The sequence below is a fragment of the Acomys russatus genome, chromosome 7 (genome assembly GCF_903995435.1).
Source record: "Acomys russatus chromosome 7, mAcoRus1.1, whole genome shotgun sequence".
In the NCBI taxonomy this organism is placed as follows: Eukaryota; Metazoa; Chordata; class Mammalia; order Rodentia; family Muridae; genus Acomys; species Acomys russatus.
In genome coordinates, this window is record NC_067143.1 from 32695093 (window position 1) to 32709991 (window position 14899).

The window sequence follows — 14899 nt, forward strand, 5'->3', positions numbered from 1 at the left end:
CTAAGTCGGCTTGCTAAATTGAGATTTGTGTGTGGGTCTGTTAGACTCCAAAGTCTATCTTCTATTAGAAAATGCCTTCTCGTGGTATTCCTAAAATTGGGAAGATGTGGACTTTATAAATTTACTGAGATATTTTTAAACTTTCTATACTACTGAACACACTAGGTTTCATAGAAAGGTGACATAAAGAACACTGGAGCACATTATTACATTTATTGAGTGTCAGCAATATCCCCGAATCCATTTTTAATTAGAAAAACTATTAATTGTGTTCCTGGTCTATCTTAAAATACCTCCATTTTCATGTTCTAAGGTAGATAGTTTATAACACAACTAGAGGTTCCAGGCTTAATATTCCTAAAAGAGGTTTAGGTGTTTGTGTACATATATACATGTATATTCATACGCTTTTTACTTGAGTGTGGTGCTGGACAGGTAGCTCAGTGAATGAAATGTTTGCCATCCAAGCATGGGTATCAGAACTCTCAGCTCAGTAAATATGTAACTGTATGGTACCAACCTATGGTCCAAAACTTGGAAGGTGGGAAGAGGGGGTCCATCTCTAGGAGGCTGGCTACCTAGACCAGCTAGAGAGGAGACTCTGCCTCATGAAGAAGGTAAATAATGATCAAGAAAGACTTTCAGTGTAACCCTTATGCTTTCACAGACCCAGGCACACAGGTATACCACCATATCTGCAAACATGAAACACACACACACACAGAGGTACTCTGCCTACAGGTGTTTGTCAGTTTTTGACAATGTAACCAAAACTAGAGTTATTTTTAGAAGAGGGAACTTTAACTTAGAAACTAGCCCCCCTCCCCCAGAATAACCTGTGGGCAAGCATGTGGTGCATTTCTTGATTGATTGATTGATTGATTGACTGAATGATTGATACAGGAGAGTCCAGCTCACTGTTGGCAGTGCCACCCCTGAAGTGGTGGTCCTGGGTGCTATAAAAAAGTAGTCTGCACAAGCCAGTAAGTAACACCCCTCTATAATCATTGTCTCGGCTCCTGCCTCCAGGTATCTGTTTTGAGTCCCTGACCTGACTTCCCCCACTGATGGACTGCGATGTAGACCTCAAAGCTAAAATAAACCCTATCCTCTTCAAGATGTTTTTGACCTTAATGTTTTATCGTTACAGCACGGAAACACTAGCTAAGACAGTGCACCTACACATCCCTTCTCTTTAGTTATTAGAAAGGTAGAACTCTAGGTTTCAGCTGATAATCTGTGTGAACATGATGGCTTTCTGATATTTGTCTATGCACATGTCCTCTCCATGTTCATTTCCCCCATCTTCTCATCCCTTCTTACATCAGTGACAAGAGAAGAAAGCAGTACAGTTATTGATAGCACCATGACAATGGAGATAAACAGCTCCATTACACATTTTTCCATTCATTCTCTTTGCCTGTAGCTGGTTTCATTTATAGCTATGCGCCTGGATTGACAAGGTTATTGGTTGTGCTCAATGGGATTTTGTCCCATGAATACAGACCAGGCCAAAGCTGGCCAGTTGGTTCGCCTGGATCTCTATTCTTTCCCTGACAGTCAGCTTTAATTCTGAATAAAGTATCACTTGCTTTGTTCCATTTTTATGTGTAAAAGCCTTTTGTTTAATTTTCTCATCTTGGAAGTTAAAACTGCAATTTCACAGCATGTGCTATACAATATTCATGATCTAACAGGAAGATGTGCGCATGATGGAGTCATAGTCACCATTTGGATACTGAGTAACTGTGAGCTTGACTTAGGTATTAGCTGCTCAGAACCTCATCCCTAATGTCTAAATGTAAAGATGGAAGAAATAGGTTCTGAGTAGTTTTCAGATATTAATAGGTAACTCAGGATTTATTGTTTCTCCTTTTCTTATTGAAACACAACTCCCACAATATTCCACAGAATTTTTTGCTAATTCCTATTTTATTTTCAGCTCAGGGGGTTTCCTCACTAAGAATGCTTCTTTTCTTTGCCTTTATTGTTTTACTGGTACTTCTGGTCAACACTTCTCTCCCAGCATTAAATACCTTAGCCATCTACAGCCTCAATGCTACACTCATCGAGCAGCAGAACCAGCAATGCCAGATGCCATTCAAACCTCCCTCTCTTCGCATTGGAAGTATCAAATGGAGAGTTTCCTGTTGCTAAACTAAACTAAAGATGCTAATCCAAGAGCTAGTTCCACTTACTCTATTTGCCTACAAGTTTTAGTTTTCTTTATTGTAGTGAAGAAACAAAGGAGTTGGCTCTGTTATGGCATAATTCATGCATATAAATAGTAATATTTTGTTCCCATTATCCCTCTATAACCTCCTTTCTGTACCATTCTTCCCTCTAAATCATCTCCTCCTCTGCTTTCTTGTTACATATAGTCTATTATTCCTGGTTTTCCCTCACTTTTCCTTTTAGGCCTCTTTTCTGCTTCTTAAAATTCCCTACTGATTTTGGTGTTTTCAACACACAAGCATATGTATGTATGTATGCATGCATGTATATGTATACATATATGGGTGGGTATGTAGTTTATACATGTAATGCTCTTTCTGAGTCTGATTCTTAACCTAATGGAACCTAGTTCCATCCACTATTCTGCATTTGTTACAATTTTATTTTTCCTTGTGACTGAGTCAAACTCCACTGCGTGTTTGTACAACAGTTTCTTTGTTCATTCATCTATTATGAGCATCTAGGTTTATAGCACACCCTGATAATTTGGAATACTGCAACCATAAACAGAGATATGCAACACATCTGTAAGCCAATCCTTTCCAGTTGATCTTTCAGAAAATATTTCCAGTCCTATATCTCCCATGCAATGCACGTCATAAAACCAACATCCTACTAAATTTCTCTACTTGGTTAAAAGACATCTAGAACCTACACCCCTCACAACATACCCCTAATTATCTCTTGAAATGTTTTCATATTTACCAGCAATATTTTTACCTATGTGATATATCAGTCCCCTGTATTCCATTTTCCCTTAGATTTTTTTTTTTTTTAAAGCTCAATATTTTGGGAGACCTTAAAAGAAAATATAGCAGAGATGGTCATTTCACATCTTTGTGGTTGCCACCTGAGTCAAGAGCTCAAAAATCCACCCTTTATAGTGATAGATAGGATATGCTGGATGCATACAGGAGGATCATGAGTATGGGGCCACCCTGGGTTTCACATTTCTGGGGCATGGTGGCACATGCCTGTACCTCCAACTACTTTGGAGACCAAGGCAGAGGATCACTTGCATCCAGGAGTTCTGGTCTATATTATGTTGTGGGAATCAAGGATCTATACAAAATTCAATTGAAATATGGTGATCTCTAGTGACTGGAAACCACCAGGTTGCCTAAGGAGAGATGGACAGACTCAGGCCAGAAATGGAAGAAGCCAAAGACCAGAAGCTCTTACAGGGAATTTCATCTCCTTACACTTGTTTTGTGTCACTGCAGCCCAATTTCCACATGGCAGAAAAGTGTTGACAAATCCTTATCATCATCTCCAAAAGCTCTGTGACTAGCTGTTTCTCCTGCCTTCAGTCTGCCCACCCTCCCAGTGGACCAGTAGCCCATGGGTACCCTCTTTCATCCTGCTCCTCCCACCCTCCCGGTAGACCAGTACCCCATGGATACTCTCCTTCATCCTGCTCCTCCAGCAAGCTGGTGTGCTATAACCTGGTGGGATTGGAACTTTCTTGATCTATGCTGAGTTGGGGCCCCTCCCTCATTTGCATACTCTGCCCTCACCATTTAAGTCTCTGTTCAAGTATGGTCTTCTTTAAGGCTGCATTTCCAAATGGCATCGAGTGCTTCCTGGGTCTCTTCATGGCTCCTCCTGTTATATTTTCTGCATGAATTTATTAATACCTGGATTTTGGGTTGTTTGTTATTCTTCAGCTTTTTGAATAAAAGCTCTGAGGAGACAAATATCTGTTTTATCCTGTTCATTCTTTTACTTAACATTTAACAAGCGACTGGCAACTAGCAGACTTTATATTTTTGTTCAATGAATAGATTTCAGTGTAAGGTCTCAGAGTTTTAGCAGAACTATCTGATTACTATTGTCCATGAAACCTTCCTGAAAACCTGAGTATAGATTTGTTTTAAATCATAAGTAAAAATTGTCTACAAAGATTCTTTTCAACCTCTTACAAGGTATTGTTTAGATTTCTTAACCTACCTTCCTTTTATTCTTTTCTGTGGTGTTAAGTAAACCCAGGACTCTGAAGACCCCACTTTAAATTTTTTTTTTATTGATTCTTTGTGAGTTTCACTTCATGTACAACACTCCTCTCCCTGTCTGCTCATATCCACCTGTTGCCATTGCAACCTTCCCACAAAACAAAACACACATAAATAAACAAGCAACAGCAACAACATCAAAAACAAAGCATCAAAGACATCTCATCATGGATGCTGTAGTACGTCATAATGTGCCCCACAGTACAACCGTCTGTCCACACATCTTCACTTGCGAATGCTCATTGCAATGAGTCATCTCTCTGACACAAGATCTCTGGTTTCTGTGAAACCACCAGTATTATATCTTTGCCAGGGCTCCCCTGGCCATCCTGTTGCTGCCTTGTGTCATGGAGATCTTACAGGCCTGGATCAGCAAGATGGCCCCTTCATGCACCCCAACAGTTCACAGATAATATCGATTTAGACATGGACCAAGTCAGAGTTCTGGATCTTGACATAGGTAGTACCTTGTTAGACTCCATGGCTGAATCTGTCAGCCCTTTGAGGCCTTGAGGATAAAACCAAGCCTGACCCTGTCACTTCTGGGTACTCTGCTGGGTACTTCAGCATAGGAATGACTCAGCGTGGTCCATCCTAATGCAAGCCCCGCCTACCAAACCCAGGTAATTGATTGGCCCCACATCTTATACCCTGCCCATTCCCTATATTCTATATTAGAGAACCCTGCCACAATAAAGTTGAGACCTTGCTTTGAGGAGACGCCAGATTCAGTGTGGTTTTGGATCACTGACATTCACCATCCCTCTCAGCCCCCAGGGAGAGGAAAAGGCAGGTCCCAGTCCTCTCCCTTTCCAGGCCAACCTGCTGGGTAAGAGACCCGACAGTACCTGAGCTGGTCAGCATGTCACCTTTCCCTTATCTCTAGCAGTGCTCCTGTCAGGCTATCCAATGCTGCCATCAGCAGGAGGTAGGGTCAGCTCTCATGCCCTCAGAGCCCTCTCATTAGCACCCACTGGACTGGGCCAGCTCTTCCACTCTCACCTCCTCAAGGCTGGATCACCTGAGCCTTCATCATCAGGATGAGCTCCACTGTGTGGCCCAGGTGAAGTACAGGGCTCACTCTCCCTCCAGTGAGGTGCGGGATTGGCTCTCCTACTGTCATGACCCCAGGGCCTGTTCTACTGACTGCCACAGACAGTGAGAGGTAAAATGGGAGTGCATGACCCTACACCCATGCCAGCTCAAGACAGAGGAGTGGCAGGGCTAGGTCTCTCTCACTTTTTCCTCAGGGTTGGTCGTCTGCTCCCTCTCCACCAGGGTCAGCACTATTGTGGTGCCCAGTTGAAGTACAGAGCCTTCTCTCCTGAGTGCTGCAGCCATTTTCTCCATTTTCACAAACATGCACACCCACCTCCGCACATATGAACCCCTACCTACACAAACACACACACACCTTCATACCCACACCCACTTGCACACATACACACACACACATAAGCACACCCACCTTCACACAAACTCTCAGCTCCACATATCCACATCCGACCTTCACAGACACACACACACAAATGAACAAACATCTACACACATGCAGACACACTTCCACACACAAACACACCAATCTTCAAGCTTCCAAGGTCAGTTCCATGCATCTTATAATTCTCAGTCTCAGTTCCTTGCAGGTTCAGCAGCTCTGAGCTCTACTTCTAAGCATCTAGTTTCTAATGCTCCCTTCTTCCTTTGCATCTTCTACCTAGTGGCGTCTTCTCCCTCATGCTAGTGTATGTGTGTAACCTCATAGAACCCTTTTGCTTTTTACTTATTTAATACTTGTCTCTCTAAGTATATGTTGTGTTCTGAATGTTGAAATAACTAGAGTGGTTCTTATTTGTTCTAATGGACACCAGCTGATAGAAAAATGTACAACTTACTGCTTTGCACATTCTTTCTCAGGGCATCTTTCATGGGCATAAAAAGACAGGAAGCTTGTTTAGATTAGGAATTGCCCTCACTTAGCCCTCTGCCTACTGGAAGTGCTGCCCCCTGTGTTGCAAGTAGTCAGTGCATGTTTGATGATTGACAGTTATAAATCAAGAGATAACATTTCTTCACCTTATTTTCAGAAGCATTTTTTAAACCTTAATCTTCAAGCCCTCCAGGAGAGGAAATTCCTCAAGTGTTTATTTTAATTGTAATGTGTCTGCTGGTTAACTTGTGCCAGAATCAGCTTTCTGTCAAGAAGTGCTTCCCACATAGACCCAACGGCAAGGACTTACACAAAGGAGAAATGCTGGAATCTGAGAAAAAAAAAAAAAAAGTAGAGACTTTGAAAATATGTGATAGAACTTTTTCTAGAAATAAATTTATGCTGCTTTCAAATAATCCATTTGGCTCATCTCAAGCTTATTCCTTTATCTCTTCCCTTAGTCCAGGTGCATGTGGTGTGTGTGTGTGTGTGTGTGTGTGTGTGTGTGTGTGTGTGTGTGCGTGCGTGCGTCTGTGTGCATGTGTGTATGTTTGCGCGTGCGTGTGTATGCATGTTGGGAGAAAGTTCAATACACATGAAAAATTTCTCACAAACACATTTGGTTAAAATTATATCTTTCCACCAAAATTTGAGGTTCAAAATTTAAATAATTATATTTTGGAGCTAAGTGGCATTTTATTCCTGCTGGTCTTAAAAATGGACAAAGAGAATTTCCCAGCACTGATGTTCAGTATTTCTGATGGAAGAAGGAAGCAACTCAACAGCACAAATGATTGTGGGATTTCAGATTATTGCCCTCTACACAGAATGCAAAGTACCAGAATGTACAAAGTCACAGAGCTTTTCCCAGTATGCCATGGTCCAGCCTATGTGTCTAGATTATTTTCCTCCATTAGTATTTGCTTGCTCTGTTATAGAACTACTCTGGACATGTGCCTGTTTTAACCTTTATTAGTTAGTATACCTCTAATTTCCCATACCTCTAATTCCAAGTAATTACAACCATCCAATTCTGATACCAAATACTGAGGTCTAATGAAGACTTCATAAATGAAGGGCTTCATCTCACATCACCTGGTAGAATCCAGCCACAAATCTCACTTGTACTTGTGACTCGATCTAAGTTAAGGGTTCCTATTACTCCTTCCTCAGGTTACATAATTCATTAGAACGATCATGGACCTTGTGTTTATGCTTGCCATAGAGGAGAGTTCTGTAAGAGCCAGATAGAAGATATACTATGTAGAGTTCCTTGCCCTTCCCAGCACATGCCATCTTCTCCGCAACAGAGGGCTGCAAATAGTGCTAAGATGTCTAGCCCTCTCAAACTACCCCATACTGAAGACCCCAGCTGTGTGGTAGCTCATTAGCATACACAAGATACCCGTTACTCAGTAGATCATAAAGCATTTTGGAATTTAGAGTCAGAGTCAGAAACCAAAACCAAAGCCCAAATATGTGTCTTATTTATTATACTATAATTACAAAAGGGGCAGAAGAGCATCCATCATGAAAATAAAAGTTACATGGGCTCTATGCAATGAGACTACAGCATGTAGTACATTGAAAGCTTCCAAAAATGGTAATTGTTCCTAGTTTCCCTCATGTAAGTGCAGGTATTCTGCATTTCTTTACTGAGTCACACCAGGCACAGAAAACAGGTCATTGCCTTGCTTCATGTCTTGGCACATGGAAGAACATGTGACAAAATGTACTCTTGTTCCCTTTCACAAGGTCACCAATGATTTGTCTGTGATCATAAATTATAACCAGTTAATGGCCTTTACAGAACTACTGCATGCATCCTACTGAGCTGGTGGCTGGACATTGGCATCAATTATTCAGGATTTGTATACAATTATTTAAAGACCCTGGAGCCGAACGTTCTAGAAAATTTTTCTGTCACTCATTTCCCAATTAACCCAGTGTTCTGTACTAAATGGGTAGAAAATGCACATTCATAGATGTACATAGATGAATATCCATGCTCTGATCTCAGTTACTCTATAATGCGTAAAACAATGACTTATAGGCTGAACCTGGCCCTGGGTGACTCCATTTTGAGTGCAAATAAAAAGGCAGGATGATTATGAATTCTGATTGTGTGTGTAGACCCTGTTGCCTATCTATCACCAGCCATGAAGCAAAAAAAAAAAAAAAGATAAATTATCATCTCTAGGGGTAGAAAGGTACTGCCTATAAACCCATCAAGGAAATGAGCATGTTAAAACCATATTTAACAAGAATATGGCCAAGAACTTAGTGAAACAGGCTGATAAGTTGTGACACACCTTCACTAGACCCCCATAAGGTGGAGGCCTTAAGTACAAGCTTCCAAGCTATATAAGGTAGAACACAGTGGGGGTGAGGCATCAGGTCACAAGGCACAGTATCCAGACAGTGAAAAACAACACCCTGCTGGCAATGCCCCTACTGACATGTCTAATGTATAACAATCTGACTGCCTAATGTATGTGTCAAGGGATTATGAGACAGAGAACTGGTAGGTACACTTGTGGCTTCAGGCCACTGTGGCACTCATTTTACTTTTGAAGGGGCATTTTATTGCATGTTTCTTATTTATTTGTTCGTTTGTTTAGTGTATTGTGTAAGTGTGTGAGTGTGCTCATGTGTGTGGAGAGCAAAGGACTACTTTTGACAGTCCTCGCTCCTCCTCCCAAATAGGTCCCATTAATTGAACCAAGATTGGCAGCACGACCCTTTACTTCCTAAGCCATCTAACTGGAACTGGGTCTCCCTTTTCCAGATATGGCTCACTCAAATGGCTGTCTGTCTGTCTTCCCACTATCCACCAGTCTGTCTGGTTATTGTGCTTTGCGACCTGATGCCTCGCCCCCCACTGTCCTCTACCTTGTATACCTGGAAAGCTTGCGCTTAAGGCTGAGACCTTGCAGGTCAGGCCTGTGCCTCCAGCAGCTCTCCAGCTGATTTCCTTCATATATTATTCAGCCACCTGCAGTGCTCTCTTTGCATCTATCTTCAAGTGTATCCAGCTTTCTGCCTCTTTGAGCTCCTTGAACTCCTGGACCACTTTCTTAACCCCTTTTCAGCCATAATGTGTGTGTGTGTGTGTGTGTGTGTGTGTGTGTGTGTGTGTGTGTGTGTGTATGCATATACACATATATATAATATTCATAATTAAGATTGGAATAAAATACCAGTCCTTGCCAACAGCCAGCTATCAAGGGAAAGTGGGAGCACTTGGCAAACAGCAGCCAAAAATAAATAAATAAATAAATAAATAACAGAGCTTGTGAGTTTACTGTCTTTTAATAAATTCTGACATTGTGGAAAGAGAAATGTTTCTGTTTCCGGTGTAAGATATTTACAAGAATCTGAACATGCTGACCAGCAGTGACCAGCTGCTCTTCTGAACACTCGTAAACTCAGCTATCTCCATTCCAGAGACAGGACGAAGGAGGACAAGCCTTCCCTGGGAAGTTCACTCCACACATCCCCCAACCCCCCCAACAGAGGAGTTCTGCTATGACTTTGGGTGTTGAGTCACACAAGCTATAAGAGCAGCCATTGAAAGGACCCTTAACTTCTAGGGTAAGATCACAATCAGAAATTGCTTGGCAGCGGGGGACTATAAGGCATGGCTCTCTGCTAGGAGAATCAATTAGACCATCTTAGCTCTGTTATCCTAACATGCCTCTTTCCACATTTCTCGCTTCTCTTGTGCTTCTCCTTACACCATTACCTCCCTTTTGCCTTCTGTGCTTTCCTCCCTCCCTGTCTTTTATGTCCAGCCCATCTTTCTTTATCTGCAGCCTCTGTCCATCTTCATTTCTCTCCCCTCCCACAACCCTGAGTGAAAAATAGCAAACTCTCCATGTTTGACCCTTTTTGTTTTTTCTAGAGTCCATTAATTCTCTGGAGACACGTTTTCTTCTGTTATGCTAATATAATTGATTGGGATCCAGACTTCTATTCCATCAATCACGTTCCAGCTGGGCCTTTGTAATATGAAGCTTCAGCCAGCTTGATTGGACTGGGGTGTTTCCCAAGACTCCACAGTCTCACAGAAGGCAGCCATCATAGGAGAGCTTAATTCCACAGATGGTTAATCTCATTTTTTTATGTGTTGATTTTTTTCCTAGTTTCTCTCGTGAAGGGTAATTTATTTCTAAGATCCAGGGGCACTTTGCTGTAACCTCTCATTTACCAGCTATACTAATAACACTCATCATTTATTGGGTACTTATTATGTATCAATCACTGTGCTAAGTGCTTTGTGTAAGTTCATTGATTTAATTTTCATAGTAGCCCTGCGAGAAACAAGAAGAGTTTATTGGGGTTTATTTTTATTTTTTTAATTGTTTACCTTACTTTGCAGAGGAGGAAAACAACAACAACAGTTCAGAGCTTAACACAATTCCCAAAGGGCACAGTCAAACCTGAAAAATCTCTTCTTATACAGTTTACCCTTTGCATGTGTTCAGCTGAACACATTTGTCCTGAAAGGTCAGTCCTCTTCCTAAAGCAAGACCTCACTCTGAGCCTGTTCTCTTGTCCTGTCCTGCCCTATGTGAGGCAGGTACCCCCAGGCCTCTAGATACAGACTAACCACGGATTTATACAGAAACAGAGGCATTTCGTGACATAGCTTTTTGAGTTTCATTTCAGTTGCTATGATAAAATATCCTGACACAAAGCAACTTGATGGAGAAAGGGAGTTTATTCAGCATATAATGCTCGGTTATAGTCTATTATTCTGGGAATGTCAAATAGGACCAACCTTAAAGTGTCACATCTATAATTAAGAGCAAAGAGAAAAGAAATGCATGGATCTTTGCTTGCTTTCTTGTTCCTAGATTGCTTTTCCCTCTCTTCTACCTTTTAGGAGCTCTCCTCACCACCACCTAGGGAGTGGTGCTGTCACCAATGGATAGGTATTTCTATATCAATTAACAATCAAGAAGACTGGCCCACCCCCCCCCAGATACCCAGGGGGTCAACCTGACCTCAAATCCCCCAATTAAGCCTCTCTTCCCAGGTGATTCTGGGTTGTGTTGAGTTGGTAGTAAAAAGGAACTAGCACAGCAACCTACATTAAATTGCAACTCAGTGATATAGGCAGTGCATTTGGATGGCATATAGGGAATTCTGAAATGTAGAAGTATTAAGCACTCGGAGTCCTTTTAGAACAGGAAATGCATACCCAGATGTGCTCCAAAGAGACACTATAGCTAAGGCATAGGGAAAAGAGTTGTAAGGGCCATGGAATGAATTGTACTGAGCCAAATTCTTGTGCCAGAAACACTTCTGTTTTGTAAGAACTATGAGAGCCTTATTTTCTTGACCCCTTTATGAATCCAATGACCCTTTGGCAGGTGTTACCCAAGACCATCAGAAAACATACATATTTATATTACAATCTATTGCCATAGCAAAATTACAGATATGAAGTACAATTAAATAGTTGTATGGTTTGGGGGGGCTACCACAACATAAAGGGTTGCATAATTAGTTTATTCATTTATTTACTTACTTATTTGTTTGTTTGTTTTTAATACAGGGTCTCTCTGTATAGCCTTGGCGGTCTTGGACTTGCTGTGTAGACTAGGCTGGCCTTGAACTCCAGCAATTCACCTGCCTCTGCCTCCTGAATGCTGACACTGAAGGCATGCACCACCATGCCCCAACTGAGGGTTGCGTAATTAGGAAGGCTGAGAATCTCCGATAGAGGAATATAGGGAGATGTTACTTAAAGAAGAATACTATGAGACTGCACATGTTTATGGAATGCCAATATAAAAAAATCTGATGTGCAATGTTTATTCTGAAGTTCCTATATCACTAAGAGTTTCTCACATAAAAAAAAAAAATATTGCTTTTACAAATAGAATCCTAGGAATGTAAGGCATGCTTTTGTTACCCTACTGTCATGCAGACATCATTCATGTAAGCATATATTTATTTGGAAATGGAAAATATGAATAGATATTTAAATTCTTCAATCTTCATGCAAAATCTATCAATGGCACTATATTTAACTCATTGTCATTCCCATACACACAACATTCTGCAGTTGTTTTTCTGTCAGCTGTATATAGTAGCAGTAATACCTATATGACCAGCAAACTAAATCACCATTACATTGTCTCACAAGTTACTCAAGGTGAAGGCCATGTCAGAGTTTTGCACACATAAATAGCCTAATGCTGCAGCCAAAATAACCACAGTAGTATGCAATGACTTAAGCCAACACTACTCAATAGAATACTCCAGAGAAGGAGAGAGGTTGAGTATGAGCAACTGGCTCATGTAATGATGAAGGTAGGGAAGGTGGAGGGATGTCAGTCATGTGATGCGGGCCTGGAAGCCTAGGAGGGAATCCCAGCGGAAGGTGAGAGGGGACAAACAGGCGCCGCCTCTCAGCAGGTAGGAAGCAAAGACCTAAGTTTCTCCTGCTTCTGTCTTTCGTCCCACTTTAAGACTAAGTTGATATACAGGGGGAGGTAATCCCCCTCAGGAACAGTCATAGGGGAGGGGAATAATTGGAAAATGGGGGGGGGAGGAATGGGAGGATACAAGGGATGGGATAAACATTGAGATGTAACAAGAATAAATTAAAAAAAAAAAAAAAAGACTAAGTTGAGCAAGAGAATCACACCACATGGGGAAAACCACCTACCGGGCTGAATCTACAGGTGCAAATATTAGTCTCCTTTAGAAATATCAGCCAGGAATGCTCCAAAAGTGTTTAACCTGGGACTCTTGCGACCCGCTTCAGGTGACATGTACAATTAATCATCACGCATTGTTTTCCACATCTGTCCAAAGCTAACCTTAAAACTCCGTATCCATTTGATTCTCTTTTTCCCGTTACCCATCATCTTTATTAGAATATGTCATTACCTTTGTCTCAAAAACATGTCAGTGTTGGGCTGGGGCATAACTCAAAGTTGTGGGGGTAGGAGAAAACCTGAAGTTGTTCCCCAGCACTCAAAAACAACACAAAAATGAAGGTAAATGTCTATAGAGCCTCTATACGATTTATTTAATATTTATCTAATTTCTTCGCATTTATTACAATACTTTTTGAACATTCATTTTGGGCTCAGCCCTAGGTCTTGTGAGACTGTTTTCAGGAAAGTTATTATAATCATCCTTATTGTATAGATAAGTGAACTAAGGCTCAGAGATTAGAACTGAAGCAGGCATGTGTTTCAAAACTCCCATAGCATGTTTTCCGTGATGTAAGCATAGGTGTCCTCAGGTGTGGGCAAATATACTAACTGCTGAATGCTGACACTACCACTACCTGGGGACATGAAATAAGGAACAAGCCATATATGGAAAAATAATTCTAAGAAAAACCTGACTCCCTGGGGAAGTTGCCACTGCATCTTCTTTCCTGATAATTCCCTCCTGGGTGGGTGCCTAGAGCAAAGTGCCTTTTATGTGGTGAGCTCAGCTACAAGCATGGGCTTGCCATGACTATAGGGCTAACTGACTATTAGGCCATTTACCTTGAGATAGAGCGAGCTCATAGATTTCTCTTCTCCTTCCTGTCTCCTGGGAATGACTCCGTTCATAGAATAGTGTGCCTCAGCTCCTCCAGCCTCAGTGTTTCTAATGGAGATGCCGATATCACTGCACAAAAGCTCACAGGTCTCCAGGGATTTGACGATCTCATCTGTAATGGACTTTTTATATTAAGGGGGCTGAATAGCCCAGGTGAGATGTATCAGAGGCAAAGGAAATAAAGCCCAGAATGAAAATGATTAAAAGAGTATATCCCTGGTGTGTTCCACAAAAAGATGCTATAAGATGCTTTGGGAAAAACAGTGGTTATTGACACATCATAAATTAAGATTTTCACAAATACTTCCGGCTACACCCATATGTTAGTGACTTATACTTTATATCAGAGTATTAAAGGCTCTGAAAAGTTCTGCACTGTGGGATTTTATAAGCAACTTTTAATTTTTTTTTTCAGATAGAACAATTCCTTCCTTGACTTTGATTTCCTTAAGCTATAATAACAGCTCATAGATCTAGCTCTTCCAGAGCACACTGATTTAAAGCACCCATGTGAGAGCCTATTTTTAGACTGTCAGGTAATATCTAGAATTGCACTACTGGGAAGAAGAGAAAGTTAGCTCACAAGTACCTTGTAGTCCAGAAATAATTAGTAGAAGCTAGCTCTGTTTCTTTTGAAACACGTCTTAGGTTGCCCGGAGCTACTAGGATTGATGATCCGATGACCAAGAAGATGGAGGCTGTCGTGAGCAGAGTTCTGGCTACCATCTGGCTCCCTACAGGAAGGTTTTCACTCTCAACTATACCCTTCTTTCACAAGCCTACCTTAAGCTGTTGTTCGGAGCTCACATAGGAGTTCATTGTTCACACAACCAGCCTGCTTGTCCTCAAAGTCATACCACCCCAGTCCAAATGGAATACCAGTCACCGGCAATTTTTCTTCTTACAACAATATTTTGAGTAGTTTATCAGTTTCAAGTAGTTACCAAGTTTTCTTATTGTTCTATCACTTCTGAGCTCTATAGCTCTGGGTTACTGTATTGTCTTTTAACGGTTCCTGGTTGGTTTCTGCTGTTCCCGGCAACACCAATACTGAAAAATATTGCATGTCACACAAGGATTGAATGGTGACCTTCAATGGTTTAGCATAGTCCCACTATCTCACATTGGATATTTTAATAAGTAATCAGGG